The sequence below is a fragment of the Rhinolophus sinicus genome, chromosome 14, assembly GCF_057876585.1.
Source record: "Rhinolophus sinicus isolate RSI-liver-muscle chromosome 14, RSI-T2T, whole genome shotgun sequence".
NCBI classification, from domain to species: Eukaryota; Metazoa; Chordata; class Mammalia; order Chiroptera; family Rhinolophidae; genus Rhinolophus; species Rhinolophus sinicus.
The window spans coordinates 161111500-161127462 of record NC_142514.1 but is presented as its reverse complement, the minus strand read 5'-3'; the positions used below and the strand labels follow the sequence as shown (position 1 = coordinate 161127462).

The 15963-nt window shown below is 39.2% G+C and overlaps 1 long non-coding RNA gene across 1 annotated transcript in view; it reads right to left on the bottom strand.

Annotated features, from left to right (window-relative positions):
* Positions 1 to 5282, bottom strand: part of LOC141572455 (uncharacterized) — a 93606-nt gene extending 88324 nt beyond the window's left edge. Inside the window, exons 1-2 of the long non-coding RNA XR_012497808.2 lie at positions 5212 to 5282; positions 3839 to 3899 (exon numbers count right to left, since the gene is read on the bottom strand). This is a non-coding gene — a long non-coding RNA (uncharacterized LOC141572455). The remainder of the gene's footprint in view (positions 1 to 3838; positions 3900 to 5211) is intronic.
* Between the last annotated feature and the right edge of the window lie 10681 nt (positions 5283 to 15963).

Below are 15963 nucleotides of genomic sequence, written 5' to 3'. Positions count from 1 at the left end.
GAAGACTTTGGACTTCGTTATACTAGTGAGAAAATGAAAGTTCACCTGTGTGTTCAGGAAAAAATTAACAGAATTGAATTTGAGAAAGAAATTAAATGAACGTTAGTTTTCGGCATCATCGATATAAAGGCAACTTGATTATTTACACAGATAAGAATGACCTTTGCATATCTGGAAGCAGGAGGCAAAAAACAGAGAGAAAGGAAGTCACCAAAATAAGCTCTGGGAGTTTGCTTCTGTGAAAGACTATTTCACAAACTCATGGTCCAATATGGCCATACTGTAAAGCATTATTCCCAGGATGCACCTGCTTCTATGAGCACTGACCCTAATTAGCAAGGATAGCTGAGAATTCATTGATTATGTCCCTATGTGTACTATTCACTGTGCCAGACCCTTCATATGCATTCCATAATTTAATCCTCACAGCAACACTCTGAGATCAATATTATTCCTTCAATTTTGCAGCTGAGGTTCAGCCAAAGGAAGATCCTTCAGTCAGAAAATGGCAGAGGATTTCAAACTTAGATCTGTCTAACACTAAAATCCGTTCTTGTTTCCTTATATCATGCAAACAGAACTGCCGGAAAGAGAAAATATTCCCCTTTGCCTTCAAAGGACAATGTTGAAGCAGAAATACAATTTCCCCTCAAATACATTTCCAAAGAAAGAAAAGAATAATAAACATGAATGATCATTTCCAGTCAGTTGAATGTTTATATCTGTAATTATTGACCCTATACTTAATTCCTTAAGAAAGAGGTACACCCAACTTTGATTCAACTACCACAGTATTGTGAAGACCATGTAACAGAAAAAACAGCACAAAGTGTCTTTATTCTTTTCCATCCTTGATTGTTATTCAAGCCATTTACTTTGTCCATGTCAGACTATAAAATTTGACTAAGAATTCGGGCATCCTAATTATAATCCTTTGGATGGCACAAAAGGGCATTCTCCATGAAATGGATGCCAACTTTTGCAGTGGAAAGTTGGAGTCTTTCCTGCACCCATAGCTACATACTCTGGTGTTAATAAAAGGCTTTCTCCATTCTTAATAAGGTCTGGGAGAGACTCAAGAATCCTATGATGGGCACCCTCTGGAGACACAGTTTGTTTGTTGTCCAATAACTTGTTAGTCTGACTGTTTCCTGGAGTGTCAGTATAGATTTTACTGGACATAAGTGTCCTCATTCCCATTTAATTTAAAGTATCTTATAAGCAGCCAAGTTCCATCAATGTTCTAAGGCACCTCTGACTTTCAACCTCCTATAACTGTCATTGGAGGACATGCATTATGTTCCCTAAGACACTATAGTGCTTGAGGGCAGGACTCTCTAACAGGAGTTCTGGTGGTAGCAAGATAAAACTGAGGAGCAAATCGCGGACCGAGGGACTTAGTACATAAAATAGGGTAAGGTACGCAATAGGAGGCCAAGCCAGCTATATTCCTGACAGGCTAGCAGAAGTATAAGGTTGGTGCAAAAGTAATGGAGGTTTAAACGGTTAAAAATAATTGCAAAAACTGCAATTACTTTTGCACCAACCTAATAAAAACCATGCAGTCCAGGCAGGCAGCCAGCGTGAGAGGGAGGCAGAAAGTCAGTCAGGTAGACTGTGGTGATGAGCATTCCAGACAAAGGTAATATGAATAGGTGGTCCCAGCCTCAAAGAGATAGCATGGCCACAGCAGGGCCAGGTCTGGGGGAACAGGACTCCAGTCATCAGGATATGAGAAGGGAGTGTCTGCTGGGGACAGATGCAGGCCCCATTCTCAGAAGTACCAGCATCCTGGAAAAGAAATAAAGACACCAGGGAACAAGACAGAAACTCGAGCAGTGATTTGACCTCAGGAATGGGGAGGAGTTGGGCTTGTTCAAAAGATCATGCCAGAGAGGACTGGAGAATGAGGTCCTGAGCCTCTAAGCCAGATTTCCCCCAGATGTTCCTCCCAGACAGCCCAGGATGTCTCCCAGAGTCTGTGTGGGCACTCAGCTTGCCTCAGAGAGCCATCTCTAAGGTTTAGAGAAATAAGGCCAGTCCCTGCAGTGACATGTAGATTGCACAACTTTGTATTCCACCACAGGTTCAAGTCCAGAGCCCTGAGTATGTAGAAGATGCTTAATTATTATCACATGTAACCAAGGGTATTTTATGTGCTAGACACTAGCCTATGTGCTTGATGTGTTATCTCATTTAACCACATCCTAAGAATCATATGCTGTTATTCCTATTTAACAACAAGGAATCCAAAGCTCAAGCAGATGGAGTAAATTGTCTGAAATCATGCATTTCATAAATGGTGATGCTGGGATACATAGGCAAAGAGTTTGACCAAAAAAAAAACCACAAAAAAACAAAACAAAAAAACCCAGTCTTCAAGCAATATCAGCAATTTTGGTCATACATTTTTGTACAACTATTTGCTAAATTCTCATTAAGTGTCAGACTCTGTGCTAGCTATTATAGGTACCATCTATGCCATTAAGGAGTTTAGAATAGAGTGAAAGGATAGATGCATTAACGATAGTAACACTTACTCCTGAGCTCTGATGGGAGACTAGCGGATGCTATGACAGAACTCAGTGCTGGGATCTAATACTCCCTTAAAGTGAAACCTCCTGAGGGAAGTGATAGAAAATTAGGTTATGAAAGCAAAGATGGAGAGGAAAAGGAGTGTAGGGGGGAACCCAACTTGCTCAAAGACCCAGAGGCAATAAAAAACATTTCTTTCTTTCAAGTTACTGAAATAAGTTTGTGCAGAGAGTATAAGGAGGTGGGAGGAAGGGCTAAAAGATGTCACTAGAGAAGCTGGCGGAGACCCATTCTGCAGAACCAGGAGACACATTCAGCAGTCTGGACTTCACCACGATGTAAAAGTGAGGAAAGGATTTAAGAGGAGAATCACATGACCAGATATACATTAATTGGGGAAATTATTCTGGCTTCTATGTGGAAAGAATGGATGGATGGATGGATGGATGGATGGATGGATGGATGACCAAACTTTGCTGTCCCTATGCCATGAGACAAACCCAAACGAGTTTAATTGCTCCTGCAGACCATCTGCTCCTCAGTTTTCTATTAGGGCCTAGAGCTCAGACAACAACCTAGGAGGCCAAGTCTACTAGCAGGAATGCTATCATGTGGAAACAGTGACTGGTTTTCACTTAATGGTGGTCTCTTTTTCATGCTCTGCATGGCCACTTATGTTCCCATCCCAGCCAGGCAGCCTCCATTGGTCTCTGAGACGCCAGGCCCAGTTTTTATAGCTCTGACAAGTCATCTATAACCCTCTGCCACTACTACAGTAACTGTCAACATATGTTTTCTGCTCTCCTACATCCCGGCAGATTGTAGCTCTACGCAGACAAGAAGGCATACAGAAGACGTCTGGAATGTTAAATGTAATCTCAGCCACACAAATGGTCTTGACCTTATGTGATAAATCAGAGCTACCACATCTGTCAGTGGAAGGATTAAAAGGGGCACATCTTCTATTCTGTGGCCAACTCACTTTTCTCCCAGCACTAAACAAGCCCATTTGAAGCACGGTTTGGCCTAGGTCAATTCCTTTAATATCACACATGTTTTAACAATCCAGGTACTCTTAGAAATTAAAATTCTGTAACTGACAAGAAAGAGACAGCTTTGAAGAGCCTTTGCTAATGGTTTTCAGAAGGAATTGTGTCTAAAACTTTCTAATTGTTGCATGGTTTTATGCCCATCTTTGCATTGCTACCTTTCTTGCCACATGTATGTACTCTAATTGCTTACCCCATCTTGTCCTCCAAGCAGAGAACCAAATGAGACAGAGGGGCTGATACTAGTTACCCACCTTGGGTGGTTGTAGACTAAGCTAGGGTGATGATTTCAGGTTTTTCACAAGAACTTGCAGCCTAAAAAAAGAAAGGACAAATATTTAGAAAGAATGAAACAAGCAACAAGATAGACATTTTTACTTCTCTGTCAGACTAAATTAAGACTAAGTTATAAGCAAGGTTAGCTTAATACAATTTTATAGGTATTATGACTACAAAATGACACAATATTAGCTTTATACCAAAATGACAGATGAAAATTCCAGTAGGGACAACATTCTGAACAGTATGAAGGACTCAAAAAATGCAAAGCATTATGGCTAGGTTTTTCATTAATTCCATATAGCTATGACCTTTTGTCAATATTCTATCATACATGTTCAAAACAGACCTGATGAAAAGAAACACTTTGCTTGTATGAAACTCAGTAATGAAGTAATCTTACTTTCCTGAGACAGAGGGGGAAGGAGGGAAGGAAGGAGAGAGGGAGAGAAGGAGGAAGGGAGGGAGGAAGGAAGGAAAAAAGATGGGCTACTGATCAGGCAAAGCTGATATAATAAAGCTCCTGTACTTTCTTCACATAGGAATGTTCCCAGGGCTCACATTTGGAATTGATTTACTTATATTTTAGGCACAACTTTAAAGAGCGTGATTGTCTAGTTTCCCTGTTCAAGGTATCCTGGAGGAAGCAGGTCACCAGGGAGACACACACTGGCAGCATCAAAAAGACATAGCTGGCAGCCTGAGAGTTAATGAAGACAGAAAAACTCTGAAAAGTTGATACCAGAACTCCAAACTGGATCCCGCAGAGGGTCAAATACAGAGCCCTGCTCTCAACAGGATCTATTATAGCCCTTTAGAATAATTTATGATTGAGTCATCAAGACAAGATCAAATTAGAATGTTCTATTTAATAAAGCAGGGAAGTATATATACATTTTCAAAGATGTCCACCAAAAATAGTTTCAATGAACCTATTTTTATACGTATGAACTTTGTAACCAGAACAACTCATTTCCTTAATGTTCTAGATAGATAGTTGACATTTTACTGTACGTTGGTTATGTCTTCATTTTAATTCCAGCTGCCTGTCCCTCCCACCCATCAGTGAGCAGGAAGCCACACTCAGGAAACGCAAAGTCATTATGCTAATACTACCTTAAGCTTAACAAAATTAGGTAGAGAAACTTGCCACTACCCCTGACAATAACATCACACATTCCTACCCCAGCCCCAAATATATGACCCCAGAGTTATCTATGCTTCTGCCTGCTCCCAGTCATATGCAATATATGTTGGTGTGTGTGCTGACCATGTTTAAATCCAATTTTAGCCGACCACTTAAGAAGATATACTTCTAACAGTCTTGAGTTTTTGTGATTCAATTTACCTTTGTATCCCTTGAGCCAAATTCTCAAGAAAACAAATTATTATCACCCAATAGATCTGACTTCTTGAACCTAGAAGAGAAGACAATAGATTGACTGGGACCTAGAAGATGGAGCAAGAACCTACACAAATGATATTTTGCATGATTCTTTTCACAGATATTAACAACGGAAAGATCAGAGTCACCAAAACCAGAGCAAACTTAAGACAAGAATTCTGTTGTACAAACGGACAAGGTTTCTAGACACTGTCAACACGTGAAGTACGTATTCTTACTTATTTCAGGAATAAAAGAAGACAAAGGAATAAAAGAAGCCAAAGGCTAAATGTACAAAATCCAGAAACTACCGTCTGGGGAGAAGACACCTGTAATGCAGGGTCTCAGCTCCCACTCCCCGCACAAGAACGCAGGATATGGTGAGGCCAAAAAGGAACAACAATGGAGCCATAGATAAGGGAGTCATACCACTATGTTCTTGTTGGCAGCTGGGTTGGAGACACAAGAAGCAGGAGCTACACGATCCATAGCTTGCTGTCCGCTTCTCTGCCTGCCAACCAGTCAACCAGTCAACCAGTCAACCAACCAACCAACCAACCAACCAACCAACCAACCAACCAACCAACCAACCAACCAATCAATGTAGCCACGGCAGTTATATTAGTGGCTAATGGCTAACCGGTAACAGCTGATAGCCAGCCACAGTGGATGGCCTTCTGATTACAGCTGATGGCCATCTAATAACCGAGCCGGCAGCTTTCCACATGAGGCCGAGAGCCTGGAAACTGCTCTCTGGGACACTGTCCCCACAACGCCAAAATCTTTAGCCTAGTGCCAAGGAGGAAATAACTCTCTGGAGATAAACTTTGCAAAGCCATTCATAAAAAAGCATTGTCAGTGTTATAGATTGGAGGGAAGTAGGCATATCAGTCAGGATAATGCTGTAGTGATGAACCCTAAATGTCAAATCTTAAAATAACAAAGGTTTCTTTGTCTCTCATGCTACATGTCCAGTGTAGGGCAGCTGGGGCTCTGTTCTACGTTGCTTGTTCTCCTCACTCCAGGGTCTAGCAGAGCAGCTGTTGTCTGGTCATTGCAGTTCACAGTGACAGAAGGAAAGCAGAAGCAGCGAAACATAAACCACTGCCTGGAAGTGGCCATAATCATTTCTGTTCACACTTTATTGGCCAAAGGAAGTCACATGATGAAGCCTGGCTTTGATGAGAGTAGGAAATATAACCCTCCTTCAAGGAAGGTCTTCAAATCCTGAAGTGCAGTCACCATGGGCAGTAAGACAGAGATGACAAGTTGTCCATCAGAGGTCAGGGCTTTTCAAAGGAGTGCCCATAAGGAATCCTGTGGAGGACTCATTAAAAACCAGCTTCCTGGGCCCCACCCCCAATCTTCCTAATTCAGTATCCCAGGTGGGGCCCAAGAATGTGCATTCCTAACAAGTTTCCAGGTCGTGCTGATGGTGCTGGTCCATGGACCATACTTTGAGTAGAACTGATGGAGAGCTGCTGCTGGGAAGCAGCTGCCCAGACATTATATGCCCCTTCCTCACCCTTGCATCCAGGTGGGACTACACGACTCGTTCTCACCAAGGAAATAGGAGCAGAAGTGATGTGTGTCACTTGAATTAAAGTGGTTATAAAGCAAGTGCCTTTTTCTCCCACTTCCTTCTCCCATATGCTTTCTACGTGTTGATGCCCAGGGCAATGTTGTAGCTCATGCTAGAAGTTAAAGCCTTTATCAGCCTGAGCTGCTTTCCCCCATTAATAAGAAGCACCTACCTCGGATAACCACACGAAAGAGGACACATTTGTATCACGTTAAGCCACTGAAATTTAGGAACCTGTTTGTTACAGCAGGTAGTATTACCTTTACTAACAAGGGAGAGAATGGGAAAAGGTCAAGAGAATCTTGACCCTCCATTCAACATTTATCATTTGTCTTTCCTTCAGTTAAATGATGAACCTCTTCTGCCTCCTTAACTTCTACAAATATCACCTTTCTTGGCCCACCTTTATTTTATCTGTTTTCTTTAATTCACTGTGGTAACAGATAAAATTAAATGGATTAGGATTATAGAGTGGAAAAACTCAGATCCTTTTAATTCCTGCCTAAGATCCTAGCTATAATTCACTTATTTATAGTTTATTCACTCATTTAACAAAAGCTTACTCAGTGCCTACTTATATATGTCTAAGACATAGTCCGGCCATGGCAGATATTGAAAATCAGAAGTGCTTTTTCTCAGTAACTACAGACAAAGCCTTACAACCCTTTAGAGCAGAGTCCAAATAGCCAGTACCAATAAATCCATAATGGTGGCTTTGGCATATTAAAGAAAAGCAACATGTATTCAAGTTGTTCCTATTTGTAGCTCAATAAACGGATTTTCCAAAGGTGTTGGGAGGAGGTTTAGTCTCCCATTGTCACTCATTTCAATCCACTTCTAATATGTTTTCTTGAATAATCAAAGCTGTAAGACCAAACTACATATGCAGCTAAGTTTCCACACTGATTTAGGTTCCACAAGGAAGATATACCTGCACAAGACTTGAAATGCAGAAAGCAACATTGTGACATGGTAGCCTTACACGAAGAGATCCGACCACCTGGCAAGCACAATTGCAGAAGTGTTCAATTGTCCTGAGGCAGATGTGAGGAAGGTTCTACAGGCCAGTACCTGGAATCGAAGGTATAAAACAGCAGGTGTCTGTGGCAGTTGGGTTTCCCTGAAGAAGTCCCTTGGCGTGGCAGCTTACTTCATCAAGTGGCATCATTCCTGGATGAGCAGGACCTACACTTGGTTCCAGTTTTAGATCCAGTAAAGAGGGTCTTCTATTTGGGGGCCAACACTTTAGAGGATCTTGTTCTGGCTCTCCTCTGGTTACCTTCAGCCCCTTCATACTGAGTGACGAGTATGTGGGGCTAATGGAACATACTTAACTGGACCTCTAGCCCCAGACTACACCCTGGAACCACGAACACATCTATTCCTTACCCAGTGGCCTTGAGCTTCCTCCCACAGTCTGCTTGGGCTGCTTTCCTGCGACCATTCTCCCGAGTGGACTATGCTACCAGCACAGATAACTTTAGGTCTAAGGGTGGCCACCGGCCAGCTCATTGCCAGGGGTATGGATAGAACTTGGACAAGTGGACTGTAGTGTCCACACACATACAGATGAGGGTCCCTTCAGAATGGAGGCAGAGGTGGGAAGAGAAGGGCTAGGAACCTGGGTTGGGGGCTGGGGTCATGTTTTCCTTAAGCCATTATGCTTTGAGGAGTAACCCAAAGGAGTCTGAGAATTCTGAAGTCAATCTTGACTTTCCAGATCATTTTGGAGGTGTATTTCTCAAGCTGGGAAGCTAGCACATATTTAATTTAACAGTTTGAAACTTAGGTTTAACTTTTAAGTATTTAGACCTACTATGTGGGTCTCTTCTTGTAGGTCTAGGGCAAGAGCCCTAGACCCCATAAATTTTTATTGCAGGACTCCTTAGTACTCTAGCCTCTCATCCATTCTGTAAGCAAACTCAGCCTCTGTAATAAACTCCTTTCTGCTCAGAGTATATTTTGTTCTCTCTAAACCAAGAACTCTGGCTATTACAGTTCCCTAATGTTTAGAAAGGGATGCCATTTTCCTTTTCTGGTAGATAAGTCTGCATCAACTCCAAGAATATGGAACCTTCCAGTATCAGCCAAAGCTTCTATTTGCTATGAGTGACCCTTCCTGATCCTAAGGCTCTGGACTGTGGCAGCAAAAATGAGAGCCTGGGTTGGAGACTCAGGTCTAACACGTACCAGGTGTGCACTTTGAACGAGCAATTTTTAATTCCTCTGAATCCTTGTTTCTCACCTGAGGATTTAATGAGATAATATGTGCACATATACTTTATTTAATAGGACTATGCAGATGTAACATTGCCATTTTTAATCCTGGAACTAAAGAAGAGAGTCAATAATCGCTGACTGCTTAGCTATATATGCTGTGGTATATTCTCAGCTGCCTTTTCTTTTGTTTACTTGAAAAACCTCTGCTCCAGTCAGTTCCCTCTGGGAAACCAATTCCACTGTCCTAACTTAAGACACCATCAGGAAATATTTCTAGAAAGTCATTCAAATGTTTCCATTTGCCAATTCCATTTTGGTACTTCAAGTGCTAACTCCTTATGCTACAGGAAACCATTTTCTTGCTTGCTTGCTATTTAAACTTTTCAAGCACTCGTCAAGCATTATTACGTTATACTCACTCCACTCAGGGATTTAATCATACACTCCATCCACTTCAAGATATATTCATTTTCTGGAGTATCCAATGACGTGATCTACAACAGCAGAGATACAGATTCAAGCATTTAAGTTCCTCTTGGGTTTTCTTGATTTTTCTGAATCTTAAGGAATCTTTTAGAATTGGTCGTACAGCAGTGCAAATTATAAATAGCTTTCACAACATGATGCATTTTCTTTTCATTATGTTTTTCAGATGAAGAACCTACTACAACAGTAGCCTAGCCTAGCAGGAAGATATGCTTTCTGTGGTTCAGAAACTTGGAAAAGGGAACATTACAAAAGTCATATTATTGACATATTTCCATTAAATGCCTAAAAATCCACAGTGATATGAGAAAGGACTGCATTAGGTATTTTCTATTTTTAAAAGATTTTCCTAGTTTCCAATGGTCTTCACCAGATGTTTCTATGAAGTTCCCAAAAGTAAAGGATTGAAATTCTGGAACCATTGAGACATGGCATCAAATAGTTGAAACTACATAGAACCTTTGAGAAAATGCTTTAAATTTTGGAAACAATCAATATACATATCTGTGCTGTGTTTGGGAACTTGGGCATGTTGGTTCCATTCTTTGTCCTTCTTCTGCTTAGCTCTCTAAAAGAGGGGGAGACTGAGCCCTGCAGTCTGTTTTCTACAGGATCCCACGTCAGCTGTCTTCTGGCTGAGTTTTGACAAAAAAAAAGAGACAAAAAGAAAAGAAAAAAAGACACTGAGAGGAGGTTGAACAGAGTAGGAGACTGAAGCCCGGGACTTCTCTTGCTTCTCTTGCTCAAGCAGCTTCTCAGCAGTTGCTTCTCTTCTGTGGCTCCAGATCCTTGGTTCCATCTGATGACCTTCTCGGCAGTAATTTCGCTACATGTTTCATCTTTCCAACCTACAGATGGTAGTGGTTTCCAGCTGTTTAACTTAGATTACCTTACCATATCTTCTATGGTTCTCAGAAACTCCATTACCTGTGTAATAATTTCCCTGAATTAAATTCACTCTGTAGAAAAGTCATAACATAGTTTCTGCTTTCCTGGTTAGACTATGACTGATAATATGAAGGTCTGACAATTAAGTTCGTGAACTTGTTGCACTGATGTCACTAACCTTTTTTGATATCAGAGGGATTATTCATTATGAATTTGTACCAACTAGACAAACAGGTAATCAAGTTTACTCTTTGGAAGTGCTGAAAAGGCTGCGTGAAAAAGTTACACAACCTGAAATTTTCACCAACAATTCATGGCTCTTACATCATCACAAAGCACCAGCTCACACAGCACTGTCTGTGAGGAAGGTTTTAGCCAGTAAACGAAGAACTGTATTGGAACATCCTCCCTACTCACCTGATTTGGCCCCCAATGACTTCTTTACCCAAAGATAAAGGAAATTGAAAGGAAGACATTTTGATGACATTCAGGACATCAAGGGTAATATGATGACAGCTCTGATGGCCATTCCAGAAAAAGAGTTCCAAAATTGCTTTGAAGGGTGGACTAGGCACTGGTGTTGGTGCATAGCTTCCCAAGGGGAGTACTTCGAAGGTGACTGTAGTAATATTCAGCAATGAGGTATGTAGCACTTTTTCTAGGATGAATTTGCGAATTTAATTATCAGACCTGACATACAATGGAATATTACTCACCCATGAAAATGAATGAAATCCTGCCATTTGTGACAACATGGATGGAACGAGAGGGTCCATGGATGCAAAGTGAAATAAGTCAAAAAGAGAAAGCCAAATATTGTATGATTTTACTTATATGTGGAATCTAAAAAAAAACAAAACAAATGAACAAACAAAAGAAAACAGAAACATACCCATAGACACAGAAAACAAGCTGATGGTTGCCAAAGGGAAAGAGGGGAGGGTAATGGGTAAAAATTTACTAAATAAATAAATAAATAAATAAATAAATAAATAAATACACGAATAAATAAGTAACTTAGTTTGAAAAAAATAATCTTATACAATTCTAAGGAAGGAGTACTATCACCTTTATAGAGACTGAAATCAGAAGAATTAAGAACAGTAATTTGGAGGAAAAGGAAATAAAACTACCTGGTAATCTGTTTAGATGAAATATGTATGAGGACTAAATGATTCCATATTTAAAAAGGTGTCATTTTCCAGTTTGAGCTAAAGATGGAAACCCCTTTATTTAATAATATTTTGTTTGTTTTAAAAGAAAACTATATATGTTATAAAATTTTTAAAACTGAAAAATATAAAGAAAAATTTTAGTCTTCTCAGAGATAAATACCAGAACATATTAAGATATTTCCTTTCAGTTTTGATATGCATGTATACATGTGTATGTGTATATGTATTTCTGTGTGTGTGGAAATCATATCTACATAAAACAAAATTGGAATAATACTCTTAATATAATGTTGTATCTTATATAAGTCACTAAACATTACAGGTGCTTTCCCACATCATTAAATGGTCTTTAAAATATACGATTTTCGGTAGCTTGTAAATTTTATTGTATGGATAATTTACTTATTTATCCCCATTATAAGAAATAACGTTGGTGACAGAACAAATGACTCTGGGTGGTGAACACACAATATATAGATGTATTACAGAATTGCACACTTGAAACCTATGTAATTTTACTAAACAATGTCACCACAATTAATTTAATAATTTTTTTTAAATCCTATGTGCATGTAAAGTTGTATGTAGATAGGCAAGATTATAAAAAGAGATAATGTTTCCAATTGTTCATCATCAAATAAATTAAATAATCGTATATGATTATTTTTTTCTTTAATATATTTCCAAATGGAAATGGTGGGGTAATCTTGTTCTCTATTTAAGATCCACAGCATTTTTAATAATGATGTTATACCATAAAGACATAAATCAAGAGAAAGACATACTCCACTTCCTATCAACAATTCAAAAATGAATGCATTTCCATTCTGCCATTCATGTAGACAGACATTTGTGCCCCAGGGATCAGAGACCTTGCTCGTCTTCATTTTCTGCATTTCCTCTGTAGTTCCAGGTTGGCCAAGGGTTTATTTGTCCTCACAATAGAGATGTTTAACCTGGAGCTACTAAGCTTCAGAGGGTCCTTGAACTCCATGAAATTGCATATTACAGTTTTTCTTTATGTGGAAACATTCTTCTTTCTGGGGACACACTCCACAGCTTTCAATAGATTTTCAAATGGCATTTTCAGTCCCTCAAAACACTTAAAAATTATTGCTGCTAGGTTTCTTAAGGTTTTTGAAGAGGTACATGAAGAACAAAATAAGGCACAAACTAATTCTCAAGTTCAAAACACTAGTCTAAGTTATTGCTACAGTAATTTATCCATCATCAAAATGTGTGGGAGTAAAACCTCAGGGTACAGAAATCAGCATGATTGCAAAAAGAAAAAAAAAAAGTGATTTAGAGGGATTTTTCTCCTCCTTTTTGCTTCCTCAGGCTTCAAACACTGCATAGGGAAAAAAAGCAAAAACAACCTGTCGGAAAATGTTTTAATGATATGTTACAAAAAAACAGCTATTAACCAGAGAGAAGTGCCATTATTAGAAAAAAAGGAAAAAAAAACGAGATAACAATATGTACTTATTTATTAGCCAAGTTCCTTGAGACCTTAAAAGGAAACATTTCTATATGTTTCCAGTATCATCAGAACACCTATGACATAGTCCACTGTAATTGGTCCTTTACGGATCGCGTTCCTGGGAAAGGCTGCCTGTAGGATAATTTGGCAATCGCTAGCCTAATCCTGATTAATTTGGGCCATACATTATCTTCCTCATGCTCTTGAGATCTAGGCCCTAATTTATTAACCCCTATTCTAGATTGAAATCACACACATATCTCAATGCATCTCTGAACATCGTGTGACAGTGACGATGATGAAAATGTGGGTAATGATAATGATAACTAATATCAATCTACTATTTAGTATGTGCCTGGCAGAAAGCTCTAGGTAGTGATTGTTAAGTTTACAGACAAGGAAAGTGAACTGTAGAAAGCTTAAGTAACTTATCCTGGGTCACAGAGCTAGATAATGCCCAAACCAGGATTCAAGCCCAAACAGTCCTATCAGAGCTTATTATGCTATTTGGTCTCTCAGATGTAATTCAGGAATATACTCCTCATTTTTTACCATCCCTATTCTTTCCATGTTTGTTCTCCCTCAGCTCTCCCACCCAGAATGACCCCAAACTTCCTTCTAGATTCAACTCCTAGCAACTGCCAGCATTTTCCTCTGGCCCAAAGGAGTGGTCATCTCAGTTCATCACCTAGGATGACCTTTGAGGGGCCTTGACTGTCACAGTCCCTGTTGGCCAATTATGCCTGAATTCAGTCTTTTGTGATAAGAAATGGAAGCTGAAGCATTTCTGTTGCAATGGCCTTATCCAAGTTGGAGTTAAAATGAATAGTCACATTTTACAAATTATATGTCAAGGTTTTATAGATCATATGGAGAAGATTGAGTGTACTGTGTTGGCCAAGAAAAGACTTAACATCGTATAAGACTGTTTTACAAAACTTTGGTCATTCACATAACACGTGATTTCTTTTTCAGTTCTGTATCATCTGTGCTAGTATTGATGTAACATTTTGATTTCAACATACTTGCTGATTTTTAGTGAAATAAATAAATTTATAAATGAAAGTTTATTTCATCACAATAAATAAAAAAAAATAGCATCATCTAACCTACATAGAGCACAATTTAAAAAGCAAACACAACAAAAGCATGTTGTTAGATTCTACCTAGATTTTGTTGTCTTCCAAGGTTCTAATTATTGAGGCTTCCTTTCCTTTGTTTAAAAAGGAAAATTATGTCTTATTAGAGAAAAACTAGTACTAAACCAGGATTTTTCTTTGCTCTAATCATAAGGATTAATGGGGAATGAAGAAGAGAATAATTTTTCTTGTTATATGATTTACTCTTATTTAATGCCCTGTCTGCACATTACCTAAAATTCATCTTGAGCAATACTGTCCAGTAGAAATATAATGTACACCATACATGATTTTAAATATTCTACTACTAGCCACACTAAAAAATAAACAGGAAAAATTAATTTTAATATTTGATTTAAACCCACATATCTAAAATATTATTTCAACATATGTAATCAATATAAAATTTATTTATGAACTATTTTACACTCTTTTTTATATTGTCTTTGAATTGAGTTTGTATTTTACATTTGTAGCACATCTCAATTCATACTAGCCACATTTCAAGTTCTCAATAGTCATGTGAGACTAGTGCCGACAGAATGAGAGCACAGAAGCCTTACGTTGTGCTCTTTAGAAAATACAGGCTATAATCAGGATGCTTGGGTTCCAGGACTCTTTGTGGTTAACATGGTTTTGACCCCTGGCGGCCAGTTAACTTTTCTGGACCTTGGTTTCTGTGCCTCAAAACCAAGAGGACTTCTCTGGCTGTCCCTGTGGTTTCAAGTTGTCCTGTCTTACTAAGACTACCATTTGTTTCTTTCTTTTAAAGCTCTCTTTGAAGTCTTATTTCTACTCTCCTGGAAACCTTCAAACAGATTGCACCATCACTCTCCAAAGAGTACACATTGTTATGAGTGTTGTTACAGGACAGCAGATACAGAGACAGTTTATATATGAAAGTTTCAGTGCCTAAAAGCAGTATCAAAAGAAGAAGTAAAGTATAGCAGGACTCAGTGCTCATCTATTCATTCATTCATTCATTCATTCATTCATTCATCCATCCATTCAACAAGCTGCTCTGTTTCAGGCCCTGTGCCAGGTGTTGGACCTAGAAAGCTGAATAGGACATGATTTCATCAGTGGGAAGATGGTTTGGGAGGACTTCGATGAGACAGTGGGACAAGTACTGTTGACTGAACCCCCAACATTCAGGAGCATAGAAACAGGACTCTTAACCCAATGCAGGGCTTGGAGAAGACAGCATTTAAATGGACTCTTAACGATGAATGGAAGTAACTAGCAACATGAATGTTTTAGGCAGAAGCAGCAGGTGCAAAGGCCCAGAGGCAAGAGGCATATTTGTGCAGCTCCAATTGTCACCAGATTTCAAGATGGGGGTGGTAGTGAGAGATGAGAATGGAGAGGTAATAATTAGGGTGTAGATCCTGAAGGGTCTTGAATGACATGTAAGGATCTAGGCTCTATCCTGAAATTAGAGGAACACTGGAGACTCTAAATTGGGGGGATGCATAATAATCTTTATATTTGATTATTATCTCTCTGGCTGCAGTGAAAATAAGGAAAGAGAGAGAAAGCCAAGGCTGAATGAGAGCAAGGGGACCAGTTCGGATGCTAATTCAGGAATCTACGCTGAGAGAAGGAAATGCATGGAAGACATTTAGGGTGCAGGATCCATGGATTGAATTAACTCATTGCCACTGGTGAGGGAAATGACCAAGGCAGAACAAATGATATTCCAGATTCTGGCTTAGGTAGCTATTAGCTAATGGTGACATTCCCTAA